We start from the raw sequence: 18,551 nt of genomic DNA, 5'->3' as shown, positions 1-18,551 counted from the left end.
CAGTGAGTTCCCACTGTGTGACAACTCAATCTCAACTCCTCCTGACCTGCAGACCCCGCACACTCTGATTCTGCCCTACCCCAGGACCTGCACACGCCTTCCACGGTTCCTTGAAGTGAACCCTCTGCTCATGCCACAGTGACTTCCTTGCCTGGGTTATCTATTCCCAGGCTAGAGGAAGGTGTGGCCGGCATATCAGGGCTGACCTGGGGTTTGGGAACCCACAGCATCCTGGGTAGGGAGGATCCCTGGATATATAGGGCAGGGAGTAGAAAGAGCATGGAAAATCTCATCACTCAGCCTCAATGCTGTACCCTAGAAAATTATGAGAAGGGAATGATTGGGGGAATAAGTGACAAGATGGGATACCGGTACCATAACAGAATAGCACATCTGCAGGGATGTGGGGGATGAGCCAAAGGTTCACTTACGGAGTTACTCGTCATCTTCCTCAGGGTCGCTGATCTCTTCATAAATCACCAGCTGCTTTCTCTCGCACAGTCTGTGGGTCCAGGCATGTTTCCCCCTTTTGGGTCCTGTGATGGAGAAGAGTTGGAAGATAAGAGTTGGGTAGGTTGGAGAGTGTTAGGCTCTGTTTTCTCAAAAAAAAGGAGATGCCTCCCCATCCCAAGTGCCCATGGGCCTTCTTTATCCAGTTTTTCACATTCTCTGGCTTAGAGAGGCTGAGACCTTAACCCATTATTATTATTATTATTTTTAATTTTACTACTTGAATAAATTTGTATACAACTCCAGTCCAAATTTGTATGAAGTTCTGAATGTATATAATTAGGTTCAAATATATTTGTGTTTTTTTTAAATTGTATTATTATTATACTTTAAGTTTTAGGGTACATGTGCACAACGTGCAGGTTTGTTACATATGTATACATGTGCCATGTTGGTGTGCTGCACCCATTAACTATTATATCTCTTATAGTGATCTGTGATCAGTGAGTTTTGATGTTATTATTGTAGTTGTTTTTTTGTCTTTTAAAATACTTTCTGTTTTTTATTTTTATACGCAATAGGTATATCTACTTATGGGGTACATGAGATGTTTTGATACACGCATGGAATGTGTAATAATCACATCACGGAAAATAGGGTATCCATCCCCTCAACCATTTATCCTTGTGTTACAAACAATCCATTTCACTTCTTTTAGTTTTTTAAAATGTACAATTAAGTTATTATTGACTGTAATCACCCTGTTATGGGTAATCGTTTTGGGGGTAACGGGAACTGTACCCACCGAAGATGACAAACTTAATCGATCAATGCTGTGTGTGTTCTGACTGCTCCACGGATGAGCTGTTCCCCATCTCTCTTCCTTTTGTTGGGCCTCCCTATTTCCTGAGACATAGCAACATTGAAATTAAGACAATTAACAACCCTAGAATGGCCACTAAGTGTTGAAATGAAAGGAAGAGTTGCATGTCTCTCACTTTAAATCAGAAGCTAGAAATGGCTAAGCTTAGTGAGGAAGGCATGCTGAAAGCCAAGATAGGCTGAAAGTCAGGCCTCTTGCACCAAACCGCCAAGCTGTGAATGCAAAGGAAAAGTTCTTGAAGGAAATAATAGTATATAATGCAAAGGAAAAGTTTTTGAAGGAAATAATAATACTAATATTCCAGTGAACACACAAATAAGAAAGCAAAACAGACTTACTGCTCAAATAGAGAAAGTTTGTGTGGTCTGGACAGAAGATGAAACCAGCCACAACACTGACTTAAGCCGAAGTCTAATTCAGAGCAAGGCCCGAACTCTCTGCAAGTCCATGAATGCTGAGAGAGGTGAACAAGCTGCAAGAGAAACGTGTGAAGCTAGCAAAGGGTGGTTCATGAGGTTTAAGGAAAGAAGCCATCTCCATAACATAAAAGTTCAAGGTGAAGCAGCAAACCCTGTTGGAGAAGCTGCAGCAACTTATCGAGAAGATCTGGCTAAGATCACTGTGAAGGTGGCTACACTAAACAACAGATTTTCAATATGGATAAAATAGCCTTCTATATTGAAGAAGACGCCATCTAGGACTTTCATAGCTGGAGCGGATTGACTCCAATTTTGAAAGAAACTCTGCTATGGATACAATGCTATCCAATAGCATCACATACTACAGAGAAATCTTTCATAAAAGGAAGAGCTAATCGATGTGGCAAATTTCACTGTTGTGTTGTTTTAAGAAACTGCCACAGCCACTCCACCCTTCAGGAACCACCACCTAGATCAGCCAGCAACCATCAACACCGAGGCAAGATCCTCCATCAGCAAAAAGAGTGTGACTCACTGAAGGCTCAGAAGATTGTTAGCATTTTTATACAATGAATTATTTTAAAATTAGGGTATGTACATTTTTAGACATAATGCTATTGCAAACTTAGCAGACTATAGAATAGTGCAAACATAATGTTTTTATGCACTGCGAAACAAACGAAACACAATGTGTGTGACTCACTTTATTGCAGTCTGGAACTGAACCTGCAATATCTCTGAAGTACACCTGTATTGGGTATCAGGCATTGAGCTGAGTATGATATGATCCCAGGTTATCACAGATAGAATTGCTTGAGCACATTTATATGGACGACAACTCAAGTGTGTGTCTCTGGAAGTCATGCCTAACATCTCATCGGGAGCTGGGCGAGCTCCTCAGCCCAGCCTGGACCCAGGCTTGTCTGGGATCCATGCCACACACCCAGTCCACACACCTGAACATAGCCAGGGAAGCCAGAGGGGTTGTTCCCAAATCGTTTCCTCTTACCAGATCTCTCGTGAATCTTCTCAGAGCTACTTGCTTTTCCCAGGCGGCACAGCTGTTTCCCATCGTTTTGTGGGCCAGATGCTTCTGGCACTCCCTTCGAATCATTTCCTTCCTCTGCTAGGTTCTCGGGCATGATCTGTATAATGTGAAGGTGACAGATAAACTGTATCAGTGACATTTCTATAATGCTCTAGAGCTTACAAAGCGTCTTCACATGCATTACCTTAATCAATGTGCTCAACAACGCTGGGAGAGTTACACATGCCTAAATTAGGAGAAACTTGGGAGGTTAAAAGGGAAAGGAATGGCCTAAATGACTGGGGTTTCCAGGGTTAGAATGCTTATCTTCACACTGTTTTAAGATTGACATTCTTGCAAACAGCAAAAATCTCCATGTAATTGAGAGTCTGGTATACAGAAGATTTGGAGCATAGCATTCTAAGAATTCCCAAGGTCCACAAAAGGAAGACCTTCTATAAAATACAAGGGATCCCATATAAGCTTGTAGACAGCTGCTCAGAGAGTAAATATAAAAACATAGAGAGGGAACAAAACACTGCTGGGAAAGATGGTGCGGGGAGATGAATACAGGGAAGGGAGAGGGAAAGAAATGGTTTGCTGAAATTAATCCAGGCAGCAAAGAAAGCAGTACCAGATATGGCATACCACCCTACCGAGGCACCAACATTGAATGTGGAATTCAGTGAGGTGGCACCCATACCAATTCTGGTTGCATTGGGATGTGTCACTGACCAACATTGTTAAACTACATTTATACAGCTTTTTCACTTATGAAATAGTGAAAAATACATGTAAAACAAGCTAAAGGAAAGTCCTCTCTGAGCTTGCAAACACTGTTTAAATGTAGTAATAATAAAAAACAATACTTTTCATGATCCTTCTTTGAATTTGGTCTCCACAATGGCAACCCAACTCCCAGATCCCTTTACGCTGTAAACCAGAGTTGAATCTGCACTTGTGGGATCACTCATTCAGGGGACTCCGAGAGATCCCCTGGGCTGGGACGAGGGCTTCCCGGATGCCCCACTTGCAGACAAGGCCCTCAAGGAGCTCACAGTAGGGAGGGACCAACAGTCAAACTGATTCCTAAGCCATGCGAGTGGCCCTGGTAACGGAGCAGAGGCCAGTTGGTCCTTCCTGTTGCAAGAGTGGGTGTCTCAATGGAAGCACCAGCAGGCCCTATGGGGTGAAGCCCTAGTGAGCAACATCTGAACTTCATAAACAAATGCAAACGTGAATGAGCTTTAAATGGCTTGGAGCTCTGGATTAGACTACCACTGCCACTGCGCCTCAGGAAAATTCTTTAAAATCTCTGTACAACGAGAGCCTCATTTCATTATTATTTTGCTGATAACTATGATCTAAAACATGAACTATGATTCTTTACTGCCATTTCATTGACCAGAAGTCTGGATCTCAGAGAACTTAGAAGATTTGTGCCAAGTCACATGGCTTTTATATGGATGATAACTGAAGTGTGTGACTCATTATTATTTGGAGATAGTAATAGAAACGTCGTCGTAGAGGTATTCTTAAGGATTAAATAAATTAATCCATGTAAACTGTTTAGAATATATGGCATCTCTATGAAAACGAGAGAAATATTAAGGATCACAACTGTTAGTATTATCAAGCCATTGATGCTACATCAGGTGTTGTGATAGACATGGGGAGGAGGCAGTGAGGGTATTTTTGATATTCTCCCACTCTTACCAGTGTTCATATCCGTGGAGGGACAAAGGTTCTCTGGTCCCTTAGATTTGAGAGACACTCACCTTCGGGATGATTCCCTGGAGCCTGCCGAAAGTCATCTGAGGACGTTCAACTGAAAGAGAATACATCAGAATTTTTCTTTGTTGGTAAAGGTTTCCAAACTCTAGAGAGGCTTCTGTTGCATGAGGGCACTCTGCAGCAGAGGGTTATGAGTCCACTCATTGTTGAGGAGTTATTTGAGATTTGCTTCTAAATTATGTTTAGTCATAGTTGGTTCATTTATCTGTGGCATCAATTCAGAATTTACTGTCTTATGGTTTATCAAATGGGGACTAAACCCCATCACAGTCTCATCTTATTCCATTACATATCTTTTACTTTTTCCCAAATAATTAAATTGATAGGTTGGGAATCTGAACTGTATCCACTCAAGATGTGCAACTAAAAATCATTGTACACTTCAAATGAGTGAATCTTATGGTATGTGAATTAAGCTGTTAAATGTGTGATGAACCATGGATGATTTAGTCCAGTGGCTCTGAAATATTTTCAGTATAAAGACACTCCTTTAATGTCAAAAACTTGGCAGATACTCAAGCACTGGCTTTTCAGGCCTCTTGTAATGATTGTGGGAGATTGTAGAATCTGCCCTGTTTAGTTGGGGAGTAACAGGTCTATTGGAGACAGTTTGGACTTTCTGACCTTGTCTTATAATTGTGTTGTTAGAGCAGAAGAGCAAGTAAACACATATGTCCCCTTTATATTCTTGAAATGATCAAAAATCTCTACGCAAAAACTTGTCTTTTTTTTCACTCTGTGTTATCTCTGCTCACTGACAAGTTGGGAAATCTGTCTTTGTGTTGGATGAGGGATCACTCTTTCAAACTCTCTTCCAAGCTCATCACGGAGAATTGGGGCTGTTTGGGAATGAGAAGACTATTTGGTTTTGATAAAATACAGAGAAACAGCGATGCTTATTACATAATGTGTTCATCACCCTCACTCCTAAGATACTTATCCAATACCTACATGCTGTTAATGAAACAAACTCTGGAAGTTTTTGGCGGATCCATAGTTTTCATAGTTTCTTTTTTTTTTTTTTTATCACTTTTAACATTTTCTTAACTGTCTTTTGATTCATTAACAGTGCTTAGGAAGAACAACAAGTCCTTTAAAAAGAAATATTTCAAACACACAGAAAAGTATGGGGAATAGTATTGAGTCCAGTCGGATCTCAATATTACCCCACAGCTATGTTAGGTCTGATTTATTTATTCAGAATATTAGAAATACTACAAACAGGCCGGGCGTGGTAGCTCACACTTGTAATCCCAGCACTTTGGGAGGCTGAGGCGGGTGGATCACCTGAGGTCAGGAAGTTTGAGACCAGCCTGGCCAACATGGTGAAACCCCGTCTCTACCAAAAATACAAAAATTAGCTGGGTGTGAGGGCAGGCGCCTGTAACCCCAGCTACTCTGGAGGCTGAGGCAGGAGAATCACTTGAACTCGGGAGTTGAAAGTCAGAGTGAGCTGAGATTGCCTTATTGCACTCCAGCCCGGGCGACAAGAGCACAACTCCATCTCAAAAACAAACAAACAAACAAACAAACAAAGAAAACACACTATCCACAAGTCACAGCTGAAGCTGTCTGTGCAGCACTCAGCAATCCCTGCCTTCCCTCCCTCCCCCACTTACAGCCAGTCACCTTAATTTGATGGCTTTTTATTCACATCCATATTTGCATACATTTACCATTTACTTATTGTCTATAAAAATATATATTCTTGTTTTGCGTGTTTTAAAATTTTATATGAATGGCCTCTGTAGTTAACTTTCTGCACGCAATTTTTTTTTCACTCAGCCCCGATGTGTATGAGGGAACAAATGCCTGAGGATCTTTCCCAGGTAGCTGAGCTGAAAAGCAGTTGGGCTTGAGGACACCCCTTCCAGCCCCTTCCCATCTACTCACCCTGATTCCCGTGGTTACGGTCATTATCAAAATCATTCCCCTGGAAATCTGCGGACCGTTTATTATGCATGAAAGGTGAGAGGGCAACCTTGAAACCTAGAAAGATGCAAAATGTTTATTCCCTAAGAGAGAAGCTTAGGCCTGGCACGGTGGCTCACATCTATAGTACCAGCACTTTGGGAGGCTGAAGCGGGAGGATTGCTTGAGGCCAGCAATTCGAGGCTTCAGTGAGCTATGATTGCACTACTGCACTCTAGGCTAGGTGACACGGTGAGAGTCTGACTCAAAAGACAGACAAGCTGAGAGAAGGAAGGTAGTGTCAGTCGGGGGGTGCCAGGATGCCACAGAGACAGTTGGACTCATCAGAACAGAGGCCTAAGGCACAGAAACGTGCAGGATCCAGGTATGAGCCCCACTGTGGCCAGTCCCTGCCCTCAGCCCTGACAGAATACAGAAGCACAGAACACCCAGAAGCTGCTTTGCGATTTTTCCCTGCACAAAAGGAAAATGTGGGGTACTTTCTGCAGCCTAAGAAGTAGCCAAAGCAGGAAAAGGGATGCTCATGTGTCCCCAGACTTGTCTGTACCTAGAACTTTCTGTTACCTAGTTTAGTCATGGCCTCATACTTTCTCTTCATATACACATAGTTGATTTTCTCTGAGGCTTTCATCTTTCCCACTCTTTCTTAGAGAAGTATTTGGCAATATCATCGAAGGCCTAGGGGAAAAAAAAAAGGAATTCTGGCAGTACTGAGCTAGGCATGTCTGCCATTCAGCTGGAGCCACTTCCTGTGTGCTGGATCTGGGAAGTGGGGATGATAATCAGTCCTGGTTGATGCCATGGCTAACTGACAGAACACGTGGGACCTTCCCTAGCTTCACCCCTGCCACACAGTAGGGCTTTAATGCTGCTGGCTGGCTCTCTTCCCACCTTCCAGAATGGACTGAGAGTCACCAAACGTAGTGCAAGGTCACAGACTTGTCTCCAGGGATGCTAGGTGATGACAGAGCGAGGGTGGGAGGCTCCCAAGGGTCCAGATCTCCCCCGAGACCCTGCTCCTTGTCTCCAGTATCTCTGTCCTCCCCTCCTCAGAAACCTGGTCACCCCACACTGTCCCCTGGGCCACTCCTATGCCCCCTCCAGGTCACCTCACCTTTTGTGTCTTCTCTGGTATTTGAGCATCATCCCTAGCTCTCTTTGCACAGTCATTGTCTCCGTTCATGGCACCGGGAGTAGTCTGACCTGCAAGTGAAACAGATTGAGACTTTCCAGCCACAGGACCTTTGGTCTTGTGGAGGGAGAAAGCTGTGAAGGCTGGCCACACTCAGTCACCTGGAATCAGGTGCTGCATTTCTCCATCCGGGGCTTATCTGTCCCTGAGTAAGGCCATGAGGAGAAGTCAGATGAAAACAGGGAACCAGGGGTCTCTGGGAGAAGTATTGATTGGGGATGACAGGTTTCCTATGGGCAAAGCAGCCTTGAGTCTTTAGGAGGGGGTTGGCTACTCTTGTTAGTAGTTTCCCTGGATCTAGGCTTACCCTGAAAGATGTACAGACCCTTGTTGGGGAGGAAAGGACATGACTATGTAATTGTATTGAGTGAGGGCGTTCTGACACCCTCACTCAATAAAAAAAGGAAGGGAAGTGAGTCCCAGAGATAATATGGTCTCTCTGGTGATGGATCTGATCAGGCAGAGTGTTGGGGGGTTCTGTTCTGTTGAAGAGAAATGAGCATGGCTACTGTGAACGGATTTAGAGGCTATTACTGGGTGATTTGTAAATCATTAGAAGGAAGTGAGCTAGAATTTCTGAGACTACAAGAGCCCATCAACACTTAGACAGAATATGGGGCATTTCAAGATGCAGCAATCAGCCAGGAGCGGTGGTTCACACCTGTAATCCCAGCACATTGGCCAATCCTCCCACCTCGATCTCAGGACTACAGTACAGGCATGCACCACCCAGCCCTCACTAATATTTTTAGTTTTGTTTTTTTAGTAGAGACGGTTTTGCTATGTTGACCAAGTTGGTCTCAACCTCTTGGGCTCAAGCGATACTCCCGCCTCAGCTTCAGGACTACAGGCATGCACCACCCTGCCTTTTGCTATGTTTCCCAGGCTGGTCTTGACCTCCTGGGCTCACTCAATGATTTGAACCTGGGAAGCAGAGTTTGCATCGAGCTGACATCACACCACTGCACTCCAGCTTAGCAGACAGAGCAAGATTGTCAAATAAATAGATAAATAAATGAAAGAAAGAAAGGAAGAAAGAAAGGAAGAAAGAAAGAAAGAAAGAAAGAAAGAAAGGAAGGAAGGAAGGAAGGAAGGAAGGAAGGGAAAGAAAGAGAGAGAGAGGAAGGAAGGAAGAAAGAAAGAAAGAGAGAGAGAGAAAGAAAGAAAGAGAAAGAAAGAGAGAGAGAGAAAGGAAGGAAGAAAGAAAGAAAGAGAGAAAGAAAGAAGAAAGAAAGAAAGAAAGAAAGAAAGAAAGAAAGAAAGAAAGAAAGAAAGAAAGAAAGAAAGAAAGAAAGAAAGAAAGAAATAGAGAAAGACCAGCTGACTCTCCATAAGAACAGTAAGCTTTTTGGTATTTTTACTTACCCTCATCCCATCTCATGTTCCCAGCTTGGTTCTGTTCATTGCTGATGAAATACAGATAGGATTGGCCAGAACTGGTAGATGGCTGGCTGTTGATCATGAAAATGTCAGACCTGATATAGTCCTCCTTGGAAAGGCCCTTTCTAGGGGTTGATACTCTGTGTCTGCAGTGCTGTGGGACGATGACATAATGCTGAGCATTAAGCCAGGGGAACATGGGTCCACATACGGTGGCAATCCACTAGGCTGCCAAGTGGCCATTGCAGCCCTTGAGGTTTTAGAAGAAGAAAACCTTGCTGAAAATGCAGAAAAAATGGGTATTCTCTTGAGAAATGAACCCATGAAGCTACCTTCTGATGTTGTAACTGCCGTAAGAGGAAAATGATTGTTTTATTTATTCATTTAGTTATTTTTTTGAGTCAGAGGTTCACTCTGGTTGCCCAGGCTGGAGTGCAATGCCACGATCTTGGCTCGATGCAACCTCTGCCTCCCGGGTTAAAGGGATTCTCCTGCCTCAGCCTCCTGAGTAGCTGAGATTACAGGCATGTGCCCCTATGCCCGGCTAATTTTTGTATTTTTAGTAGAGATGGGGTTTCGCCATGTTGGCCAAGCTGGTATTGAACTCCTGACCTCAGGTGATGCACCTGCCTCGGCCTCCCAAAACGTTGGGGTTACAGGCGTCAGTCACTCTGCCCAGGAGGAAAAGAATTATTAAATGCTATTGTTATTCAAGACAACAAAGATTGTGATGCTTGGAAGGTGTGTCTATGACTTCGAGATTATGGATTTCTGGCCCAGCCAATCCATGGTGCCATCATCAGTTTTTGCCTCTGCTGGTGGTCAAGGAGGATGAGATTTGAGAGTCCATTGAAATCAATAACAAGACCATCTTGTCGTTCTGAGTGTAGCAGCTGTTTCCAGTGGTCCCTGGGAGCCGACTAGAGACAGGTGGTCCTGTAAAAGCTCTGCTCTTAATGCAGGCACATTCCACTCCCATGTGTCTTCAAAACCTTTTTCTGGAATATATGTGTTTTTTCAGTTGATACATAATAGAATAGTGTTTATGAAGCTGCCTTTTGCTTTGTAACATAAGTGAGAGAATGTAATGGCATCTATATTCAGTGAAAGTGTTTTGATGTGCAGAACATGGCCAGGTGCAGTGGTTCATGCTTGTAATCCCAGCATTTTGGGAGGGCGAGGTGGGCAGATCACTTGAGGTCAGGAGTTTGAGACCAGCCTGGCCAACACAGAGAAACCCCGTCTCTACTAAAAATACAAAAATTAGCTAGGTGAGGTGGTGGGTGCCTGTAGTCCTAGCTACATGGGAAGTTGAGACAGGAGAATCCCTCGAACCCGAGAGGCAGATGTTGCAGTGAGCCGAGATCGTGCCACTGCACTCAAGCCTCGGTCAGAGTGAGAATCCCTTTGGAAAACAAACAAACAAACAAAAGGTACAGAACATTTCCATCACCATAATGCTATTCCTTGTCCTACTCATTTTTCGTAACACTCACTCTCCTCCCATCCACCATTCCTAACCCCTGGCAACCACTAATCTGTTTTCCACTTCTACAATTTTGTCTTTTCTAGAATGCTGTACAAATGAAATCTTATAGTATATCACGTTTTAAGGGCTTATTCCACTCAGCATAATTCCCTGGAGATTCATCCAAGATATTAATATCTGTGTATCAATAGTTCATTGTTGCTGTTGCTGTTGTTGAGACAGAGTCCCACTCTGTCGCTCAGGCTGGAGTGCAGTGGCATGATCTCGGCTCACTGAAACCTCTGCCTCCCTGTTTCAAGTGATTTTCCTACCTCAGCCTCCCGAGTAGCTGTGACTACAGGCGTGCGCCACCACACCCTGGTAATTTTTGTATTAGTCATAGAGATGGGGTTTCAACATGTTGGCAAGGCTGGTCTTGAACTCTTGACGTCATGATCTGCCTGCCTCAACCTCCCAAAGTGCTGGGATAACAAGGTAAGCCACTGTGTCTGGCCAATAGTTCATTTCTATTACTGAGTAGTATTCCATGGGATGGATGTACCACAGTTCAACCATTCGCTTATTGTAGAACGTATTGATTATTTCCAGCTTTTGGCTGTTACGAGTAAAGCTTCTATGAACAACTGTGTACAAGTTTCTGGATGGGCATACATTTTAACTTCTCTGAAGTGTAATTGTTGAATTGTATGGTCATTGCATATTTAGTTTTATAAGAAACTACCAAACTGCTTTCCAGAGTGGCTGTAAGATTTTACCTTTCCAGCAGCACTTAATGAGGTGTCCACTTTCTCTGCCTCCTTGTCACCATTTGGTGTTGTCACTGTGTCTTTTATTTTAGCTATTTTAATAAGTGTGTAGTGATACCTCATCATGGCCTTAACTTGCATCTAGTGAAGGAAATGAGGGTTGAACATCTTTTCATGTGCTTATTTGCTTATTTCCTCTTCAGTGAAATATATATTCACATCTTTTCATGATTTTCTAATTGGACTATTTGTTTGTATTTTTTACCGTTGAGGTTTATTATTATTATTATTATTATTATTATTATTATTATTATTGAGACAGAGTCTCGCTCTGTTACCCAGGCTGCAGTGCAGTGGCGTGATCTTGGCTCACTCCAATTTCCGCCTCCCAGCTTCTAGCAATTCTCATGTCTCAGCCTCCTGAGTAGCTGGGATTACGGGCACGCATCATCATGCCTGTCTAATTTTTGTATTTTTAGTAGAGATGGGTTTTTGCCATGTTGCCCAGACTGGTCTCGAACTCCAGGCCTCAAGGGATTTGCCTTCCATCCACCTCGACCTTTCAAAGTGCTGGGATTACAAGCGTGAGCCACCACGCTCAGCCTACCATTGAGTTTTGAGAGTACTATACATATCCATTATATATTCTGGATGTGAGTCCTTTCTTGGATACGTGGTTTGCAAACATTTTCTCCCAGTCCATACTTTGTTTTTTCATCCTTTTAACAGGGTATCTTGCAGAGCACAAGTTTTAAATTGGATGAAATCTAATTTATTTGTTTTCCTTACGGATTATGCTTTTTGAACACTTCACTATGCCCTAGATCTCAGACGTTTGTCCTATGCTTTCTTGTAAAAGATTTTTTTTAGTTTTATATTTTAGATTTAAATCTATGATCCACTAGGGTTATTTTTTGTATAAAAATATGAAGATTAGGTCTTTTCTTTTCTTTTTTTTTTTTTTTAGCCTATGGCTCTGCAACTGCTCTAGCACCATTTGTTAAGCAGACGATCCTTCCTTCTTTTCGTCTCTTTGTAAAAAATCAGTGTGGGGCTATTTCTAGGTTCTCTATTTTGTTCCAGTGATCTATGTGTCTATTCTTCTCCCAGTACTACACAGACTTGATTCCTGTAGCTATATAAGAAGTATTGAAACATGGTATAGCCATTCCTCCCACCTTATTCTTCTTTTCCAAAAATTGTCTTAGCTACATATATATATTTTGAGATGCAGTCTGACTTGTGTTGCCCAAGCTGGAGCACAGTGGGGTGATCTCGGCTCACTGCAACTTCCTTCTCCCGGGTTCAAGTGATTCTCCTGTCTCACCTTCCCGAGTAGCTGGGATTACAAGCATGGGCCACCACACACGGCTAATTTTTTTATTTTTAGTAGATAGGGGGTTTCGCCATGTTGACCAGGCTGGTCTTGAACTCCTGACCTCAAGTGATCCGCCTGTCTCGGCCTCCCAAAGTGCTGTGATTACAGGCCTGAGCCACTGCGCCCAGCGTTGTCTAAGCTATTGAAAATTTGTTACAGCAGCAATCAAAAATGAAAACACACGGAAACATTTACTAGTGAAACAAAATAGAAAGTCAAGAAACAGACTAATCTATATGCAAACTTCAGCATGCATTTCCAAACAGTGGGCAACAGATGATGGGTTGTAAAATAAATGATTGCTTGACAAGTGTCTATCCATTTCAAAAACTAAAGATTAAATCCTTACTTTGAAGCACATAAAATAATAAATTCTAAAAATTCAGTGACTTAAATGTGAAAACGTGAAATCATAAAGAACTGGATGACAATTTAGGAAAATATTACAGTGTAAGACATCTTGAGTTGGCATAGGCACTTCCTGACATTACTCCAAGGCTATAGACAATGAATCTGACATAGTTAAAGACGTAAAAATTAAAGTATCATCTAATTCAAAAGACACCATAAACAACTGTTTAAAAGGGCAAATGTTGGGGAAATTGGTGAAGCATCCCCAATAAATTAACAGTAACCATCTCTAATATACAACAAAGCTTTTGCATATCAATAAGAGAAACTGGAACAACTCAATGAAAAAATGTGTTCAGGCATGGCACTACTTCACCGTATAGCAGAAAAGGATTACGAAATAGAAAGTATGGAAGAAAAATAATAAAGGAAATGGAGAATAGATCCCAGAAATTTCAACGTTCAGCCAGTAGAAGTTCCAGAGATAGGCCAGGCGCAGTGGCTCACGCCTGTAATCCCAGCACTTTGGGAGGCCGAGGTGGGCGGATCACCTGAGGTCACAAGTTTGAGACCAGCCTGGCCAACATGGTGAAACCCCATCTCTACTAAAAATACAAAAATTAGCTGGGCATGGTGGCACATGCCTGTAATACTAGCTGCTAGCAGTGATGAGGCAGGAGGATCACTTGGACCTGGGAGGCAGAGGTTGCAGTGAGCTGAGATCATGCCACTGCATTCCAACCTGGGCAACAGAGCAAGACTCCGTCTTAAAAAAAAAAAAAAAAAGTTTCAGAGGTAGAGAATAGAAAGACTGGGCCAGGCGCCATGGCTCATGCCTGTAATCCCAGCATTTTGGGAGGCCGAGGCAGGCAGATCACCTGAGGTCAGGAGTTTGAGACCAGCCTGATTAACAGGGTGAAACCCCGTCTCTACTAGGGTTTGATGGTGGGCGCCTGAAATCCCAGCTATTTGGGAGTTCAGAACAGTTCCCAGTAACAAAACCCTTGATGGTTTGGCCCCACTGCGGAATGAGATGTCTTCGAGTGGGAAAAGGTCAGAGGCTACAGATGGAGCATCAGCCCAAGTGGAGCTTTCTAAGTTGCATTCTTGTTTTCTCCTTGTTTTCTGGATGGCTTATTACCTGTTCTGTAAACATATGGAGCAGACACTTGGCAGGGCTGGCCCAGTGGCAGCCGAAAGTGGCGTGATAACATTAAGGAATAGGGGGCTTGGAAAGCTCCTAGAAAAAGTGCAGACTCATCAAAGCTGGCCAGTAACTGAGCATTCCTTTCCTACCTCTTCCTCTGCCCTCTGAGCTAGGCAATTACAACCAATATCACCCACCCGTAGACTCCCTCCACTCTGTAAGGCAGAAGTCCTGTAAGCATCTCTGGGGGCTAATAGGCTAGGAACTGGAAAGAAGAATTGGCTCAGCTCAGCTCTAGAGGCTCTATATCCTACGACCTATCAATCCAGAAACCCTGAAACTCATATGGAGTGTCTGGGCTGACACATCTTCCCAGTAACAAAGAGTTATATAGAAAAACTATCAGATAGGCCTGGTGCGGTGGCTCACGCCTGTAATCCCAGTACTTTGGAAGGCCGAGGTGGGACGATCACCTGAGGTCAGGAGTTTGAGACCAGCCTGGCCAACATGGCGAAACCCCATCTCTACTAAAAATACAAAATTAGCTGTGCATAGTGGTGCACGCCTGTAAGCCCAGCTACTCAGGAGGTTGGGGCAGGAGAATCACTTGAACCTGGGAGGCAGAGGTTGCAGTGAGGTGAGACCACACCATTGCACTTCAGCCTGGGCAACAATAGTGAAACTGTCTTAACAACAACAACAACAACAAAAGGCCGGGCATGGTGGCTCACGCATGTAATTCCAGCACCTTGGGAGGCTGAAGCAGGCCGCTCACCTGAGGTCAGGAGTTCGAGACCAGCCTGGCCAACATGGTGAAACCCCGTCTCTGCTAAAAAGACAAAAATTAGCCGGGCGTGGTGGTGGGCACCTGTAATCCCAGCTACTTGGGAGGCTGAGGCACAAGAATCACTTGAACCTGGGAGGTGGAGGTTGCAGTGAGCAACCTTGCTTACTACAGTGGGTGGATCGCACCACTGCACTCCAGCCTGGGCGACAGAGGAAGACTCCATCTCAGAAAACGAAAACAAAAACCTAATAAATGCAGTTAGGAAACTACCTTAAAGCACAAAATCCCCGTTTTTTTAGACTGATTGTTTAAAAGATAAAGAAAAACGATCAACATCTTAAGAAAACCTATTTCAAAACGAGAGGAGTAGACTCGCCCTGCTTCAGTGCACCCCTGACACTAATGGTCAATTTTTAGATAAACTGATAAAAAATTTCTTTTCAATCACAACCAGTCTGATCATATATAAGACTCCCTTCCCTAGGCTCATCCTTCATAAACCCTCAGCAACTTGCCTAGAGATTCAACCATTTTTTTATCCCCAGTCTTAATCCCATAATTTTTCATTTTTCTATTGGACTCCAATTCAAGTTCTAGTAAAATGTTAGAGGAAAGGGATAAACTGAGGAAAGGACTGTTAAGCAAAAAGGATCCAGGGAAATTCTCAGCCTATCAAGACTGCAAAAGACACTAAAATTAGGAGAGGCACTGTCAGGAAGGTATGCTCTAGAGAGAAAGTCAAGAATGTGGCCGTGTTTGCTAGTGCTGAAGAGATTAGGCACGTGACTCAAGGAGCTCTTCTTCCACTATGCTCAGCCATAGCTGGTAATAGAAATGATATTATCTGGGAAAGATACAAAAGGACCTGCTGGTCTAAAGGTGTGAATCACTATGACATACATTCTGAGAGGAGGGCTATGGGACCAGAGGGGAGAGCTTCAAGCTACAGAGGATTATTCTGAGTCCTTGAAACCAAATGGAATTTGTCCTGATAGATTTCAAAATGGTTGGAAGTGGCAACTCCTTCCTTCCATTTTCTCTCATTTGAAATGGAAATATCTGTAACTATTATCCTACACCTGTCCCGCCACTGTATTTTTGGAACAGATAACTTGTTTTCCAGTGTCACAAGTTCACAGCAGGAGAATTTTGCCCCAGGATGTTTCATAACCAGAGTCTCACCCTTATCTGTTTTAGATGAGGAGATTTGGTACTTTTGAGCGATCTTATATGGATAAGATGTTGGACTTCAGCTAATGTTGCACAGTTTGAGACATTTGAGGATTTGGGGATGGGGCGCATGTATTTTGCATGTGGGAGAGATGTGAATCCTTGGGGGCCAGAGGGCAGGCTGTGGTAGACTGAACAACGCCCCTCCAAAATATAGCGACACAGTAACCCCTGGAACCTGTGAGTGTTAGCTTACAACGAAAAAAGTGATTATGTTGGCCAGGTATGGTGGCTCACACCTATAATCCCAGCACTTTGGGAGGCCGAGGCGGGTGGGTCACGAGGTCAGGAGTTCAAGACCAGCCTGGCCAAGATGGTGAAACCCCGTCTCTACTAAAAAAAATATAAAAATTAGCTGGGTATGGTGGCCGGCACCTGTAATCCCAGCTACTCAGGAGCCTGAGGCACAGAATTGCTTGAATCCGGGAGGCAGAGGTTGCAGTGAGCCGAGATCACGCCACTGCACTCTAGCCCGGGCCACAGAGTGAGACTCCGTCTCAAAAAAAAAAAAAAAGTAATTATGTTAAAGCTCTTGAGATGGGGAGATTCTCCTGGATTATCTGGGTGGGCCCTAAATGTAATAATGAGTGTCCTTATCAGATTAAGGCAGGGAGATCTGACACAGACAGAAGAGAAGAAGGTAGTACGCCTGCCATGGTTTGAACGTCCCCACCAAAACTTGTGTTGAAATTTAATTGCCATTGTAACAATATTAAGAGGTGGGGCTGTTAGGAAGTGATTAATGCCACTATCATAAGAGCGGATTAGTTATCACGAGACTGGGTTTGTTATAAAAGAGAGCTTAGCTACATTTTCTCTGTCTGTCTCCTGCACTTGCTTTTGCCTTTCATCGTTCCACCGTGGCACAACCCTCACCAGATGCCAGCGCCATGTTCTTGAGCTCCTAGCCTCTAGAACTGTATACCAAATAAACTTCTATCCTTTATAAATTACCCAGTTTGTGGTATTCAATTACAGTAACAGAAAACAAACGAAGGCAATGACCATGGAGACAGAGATTAGGGTGATGCAGCCATGTATTAGTCTGTTCTCACACTGCTATAAAGAACTGCCTGAGACTGGGTAATTTATAAAAGAAAGAGATTTAACTGACTCACAGTTCTGCATGGCTGGGGAGGCCTCAGGAAACAATCATGGCCAAAGGCGAAGAGGAAGCAAAGACTTTCTTCACATGGTAGCAGGAGACAGAAGTGCAATCAGGGGAAATGCCAGACGCTTATAAAACCATCAGACCTCATGAGAACTCACTGTCACAAAAACGGCATGGGGAAAACCACCCCCATGGGGATTTGTAATCTGTGGGGATTACAATTCGAGATGAGATTTGGGTAGGGACACAGAGCCAACCCATGTCAAGCCACAAGCCAAGAAATGCTGGCAATCACGGGAAGCTGGAAGAGCCAAGGAACAGATTCTCTCCTACAGCCTCTGGAGGACTACAGCCCTGCTGACAACTTGATTTCAACTCAGTGAAACTGATTTCAGATTTCTGGGCTCCAGAATTGTGAGAGAATAAATTGATGTTGTTTATGCCACAAAGTTTGTGGTAATTTGTTACAGCAGCCAGAGGGAATTTGGGGTGATTGTAAGGAGTTATGTAAATTATGTTAAAGAACCTTTGCAGTTGTAAGATGCATTCATTCATTCAACAAATAGTCGAGGCAATATAGAAGAGTAATTAAAAGCGCAGACTTTGAGGCCGGGCGTGGAGTGGTTCACTCCTGTAATCCCAGTGTTTTGGGAAGCCAAGGCAGGAGGATTGCTTGAGGCCAGCAGTTCCTTCCAGATCAGCGGGGACAACATAGCAAGGCCCCATCTCTAAAAAAAAATATTTTAATTAAAAATAAATAAATACGTAAATAAAAGCACAGACTTTGGACTCAATTCTATCTTGGGGGTGAATCCCAGCTCTGTCACCCACTGACTATGTGACCTCGAGCAGACTGCTTAATTCTCTTGAGCCTCAGTCTCAACATCTGCACACTGGGGATGATAATAGTATTTAACTCAAGAGAAGGTTGTGAAAATTAATGGGAAGATGCACATAAAAGGCTTTGTGCTGGACTCAAGGGCCATTGCCCTGTCCCTACCCTAAGAGAGCTTGCTGTCATCCTGGGAGGATCTTAGAGAGATCAGGGCTGTAGATGGAAAGCCCAGAGAGGAACGGGGACTTGCTGGAGGTACTAGGGATGGGGGTAGGGGAAACTTCTTAGACAAATTGACTTATGAGAGCCCTGATGAACACAGTGGGCCCTAATTACATACTCTTTTTAATACTATTATAAATATTATTAATATCAATGGGTAAAATATATTTCTGCTTCT

General features: G+C 43.4%; 2 pseudogenes; one reads left to right on the top strand and one right to left on the bottom strand.

Moving 5' to 3' along the window:
• Positions 1–435: 435 nt before the first annotated feature.
• On the bottom strand, positions 436–7,688 carry LOC129025186 (putative protein SSX6; annotated as a pseudogene).
• A 166-nt stretch (positions 7,689–7,854) lies between these two features.
• On the top strand, positions 7,855–9,961 carry LOC129024062 (ornithine aminotransferase, mitochondrial-like; annotated as a pseudogene).
• The last annotated feature ends 8,590 nt before the right edge of the window (positions 9,962–18,551 follow it).

Source organism: Pongo pygmaeus, chromosome X (assembly GCF_028885625.2).
Source record: "Pongo pygmaeus isolate AG05252 chromosome X, NHGRI_mPonPyg2-v2.0_pri, whole genome shotgun sequence".
NCBI lineage: Eukaryota > Metazoa > Chordata > Mammalia > Primates > Hominidae > Pongo > Pongo pygmaeus.
The sequence above is the reverse complement of the archived record's forward strand: the minus strand, read 5'-3'. Positions and strand labels throughout refer to the sequence as shown.